General features: G+C 39.4%; 2 protein-coding genes across 6 annotated transcripts in view; one reads left to right on the top strand and one right to left on the bottom strand.

The window, feature by feature from the left end:
- Window positions 1-3,202, top strand: part of LOC109540150 — a 26,874-nt gene that overhangs the window by 10,425 nt on the left and 13,247 nt on the right. The gene's annotated exons all lie outside the window — the stretch shown is intronic.
- LOC109540229 overlaps window positions 1-3,202 on the bottom strand; it is a 14,282-nt gene that overhangs the window by 5,333 nt on the left and 5,747 nt on the right. Inside the window, exon 1 of one of the 5 annotated variants that reach the window (XM_019908511.2) lies at window positions 1,665-1,923. The exons of 3 other annotated variants lie outside the window; for them this stretch is intronic. The gene's annotated coding sequence lies outside the window, so the exon portion shown is untranslated. Of the gene's footprint in view, window positions 1-407; window positions 736-1,664; window positions 1,924-3,202 lie in introns of those variants that run through there. One more of the 5 variants, XM_019908513.2, reaches the window with a different exon arrangement.

The raw sequence follows: 3,202 nt of genomic DNA, 5'->3' as shown, positions 1-3,202 counted from the left end.
AAAAATTTTTGAGGCGAAATACCCAAAAAGAAGTTTGCAAAAAATGATTCTTTCAGCTCCGAAGTTTTGAACTTAAGTTAATTTCCAAAAAAATTGGGGTTTTCACAGTTCAGCAACAGTTAGGATTTTTAGACAGTTGAAATTTTAAGAGCGAATTGGCTGCAAAAGTTAAAAAAGGTAAAAAATTGTCAGGTTTCGCTATGAAAGTGGATTATGAAGTCGCGAAATCGTCAAAAATCCGAAGCGTTTACCGACTATTTGTTTCGAAGAACAAGTGACGAATTCTATATGCGAGACTTCGACTTGACGAAACAAACTGCGAAGGTTGAACACACCTCCGCACCGAAAGTTTGCACTTTGAACATGAAGCACCGATCGTTCAAAACAAGACATTGCTTGCCACTTACCACTGTTTTACAAGCATCAGTTTTAGTGTAATTGATCGATTGGCCATAGACCTTCTGACCAACAAAACTGTAAAATAATGTTTACTTTGCACTTGAAATACAATTAGCACAGAAACGGTGCTTCGACAAATTGGAGCTTGAATGCCGTCAAGAGTTTTCCACATTAGTAACTTGTGAAAAATCCCACTCAATTCAGTAAACCGTGTCACTTGGAACTAGTTCTTCAATGCAAAACGATTAGCGTGAACAGTCATTTAAACGTGAGGACAAGGATAAGAGCAAGTTAACAAGCTGCAGAAGAACATTTGCTTTATTTCTCTGAAGTCGAAGAGTTTCGAAGGCCCAACCCTCGGGCAACATTCCTGCTGCAACTGACCGGGAATATTTCAAAAGCCTTGCCATGTTTATCTCCACATATTCACCCCCCGAAAATACTTTCCAAAGTTCAAACCGCAACTTTGTCATATCACTTCAGAGCGTATTAATTAGCTGAAAATCGCGGCTTATTAAACATTCCAACTGAACAGTGTGAAACGAAAACATGCGAGTAAGTGCGCGTATTAATTACGCATTACCTTCGGTTATTGCTTCATTAAACCAGAAATTTAATCAATTTGCAGGCGCGGAAATCGGAACTTTGTGGCTAAATAAATAACCACCACTAGCAGGCGACTGTTGGGTCAGTGGAAAAATTAATTGCACCTAATTGACCTTTTGGAGCGGCAATTTAATATAAATGACGCTGTCCATTAGCGGCTATCCCATGGGAACTGTCAATGGGCCACATTTTAACCTGGAGTCTCTCATGGCACTAATTTAGCAGGATTTACGATGACAAGCCACAAAAACAGCTAAAAAAATCATGAGCGCTTAGGCGGGTACGTCAGGCTCCTGAGGATGCCAACCTAAATATGGCAAAACGTCGGCAATTATATATGGAAAACGTACTAAAACGCTTAAGAATTTTATTAGTCGTTTAATGCCCAACTTTTGACCCTTTTAACCAACTTTATCATTCTCGGGTTCCGATATCCCCATGGAAGACAAACTGCTTAAAAACTGCGTATTCCAAAAAACGGAATATCACTTCTGATTCCTTGGAAGAACACCCCAAAATTGCTGCTTTTATTGCTTCAGTTAATAGTTCAAGCTGCCTCAACTTCGAGCTCAAACGCAACTCATTGGAATCGTAAATAATTTTGCAAGGGATTTTCTCTTGGAGTTTTGGCAGCGGCAAAAGAAGAATCGTCCACTTACCCACGTGGAACAGTTCAATAAATCTTTGGCAAACTGGCAGTCACTTTAAATCCGATTAACACGATCAGCTTTTGTCGACTGGATCTCGCACAAACTACCGACCTACAATAACGCCATCCTCTCAATTCAGTACCGATAAATACGGATTTAACAACAGCCAATCAGCACGATCGTAATGGGGCAATAGAGTTTTTCCGAATTGCGTCAATCGGTTCACTTTTCTTTTTTTATTTCGGGAAAGTCGTTTCCGGATGGGAATTAGTCATTATTTGCTTCAGATTGCTATCGCTGCCAGACCAGGCGGATACATAAAAGTCAGTCAATATCGGGGAACGCCCCAATCTGTCTTCAATGCGGAGCCTCTAGGAATTTACAGGAATTAGTCATCAATACGTTAGAAGATTGGTGTTGAAGATGTTGAAGAAGTCGCTTAAGCGGCTAAAAGGTTCTGCCGATGACTGGGCACCGCATTGGAAAATGAGCTAATTTTGCATAGTTAATTTATGAAGATCCGCAAATTAGCTCATCCATTTACTACCTTATTGTATGCAAATTTCACTAAAGCTTTTGAAAAAATTTCCCGAAACGACACTTGGTTCAGCGAATATGGCCATTTTGCATCAGCGATGCGTAATCTTAAGGTAATAAGTCACTAAACGTGAAAACTTAATTGAATTAAACGTGACGCTCGCCAAAGAGCGTGAGTTACTTTATTCCATATATGAACAAGCGAGTAACATATTTATTCCATTTTATAACTCAGTTCCCGACTGAAAACGAAAATTATATAGAATTTCTACTTTGGAAACGCCGTCAAGGTTTCCCCTTGAATAAAGTGCAAAAGCGGCACATTTTTGCATTTTATCCCATCGTGGATCTAAAAACTCGTCCTGACATTTCGCTAGCACGTATAGCCATCATCTGCAGAATTGTGATCGATTTGGGCGCTCACACAGTGATTCGAATGAATTAAATAACGCTTCCATTCAGGCACGTAGCTGGCATCGGTTCGTCCCACTCGCACCCATAGGAATCTATCAGATATGTCAGATTCCGGCGCGTTGCTACGTTCGAACTTGACACCTTTAAGACTAAAAAAAAAATCAGTTTTGAGCCGAAGCTGGAAAAAAAATTTTTCGCTTTCAAGTCAAACGTCAGAATAGGTTGTTTTTCAAAATGCGTCAACATTATTCGACGTTTCAATGAAAATCCTGTAAAAAGTGTGGAACATTTGATGATATCGACGATAGAAATTTGCTTTTTCGGCCCTGAAGATGGCTTAAAATAGAACCGAAACATTGGTTGTGTCTCGAAAGTACAACGAAAATGAGCCAATTTATCTTTGTTATATTTTCAACCCACAACACTCATATTCGATATTGGGCAGCTTCTTAGATCGGAAACAATCCAATGAGGGTAAAAAGCACGATTGCAAAATTTTGATTTTTGGTAGAAAATTGCATATCAAAATACCTCGACTGCGACATCATTTTCATCGGAAAGAGACAAGGAATGCAACGAGCTAATTAAAAGACACC

Source organism: Dendroctonus ponderosae, unplaced genomic scaffold (assembly GCF_020466585.1).
Source record: "Dendroctonus ponderosae isolate FM_Combo_2020 unplaced genomic scaffold, Dpon_F_20191213v2 Dpon_F_20191213_7, whole genome shotgun sequence".
NCBI classification, from domain to species: domain Eukaryota; kingdom Metazoa; phylum Arthropoda; class Insecta; order Coleoptera; family Curculionidae; genus Dendroctonus; species Dendroctonus ponderosae.
This window is presented reverse-complemented; position numbering and strand designations above follow the sequence as displayed.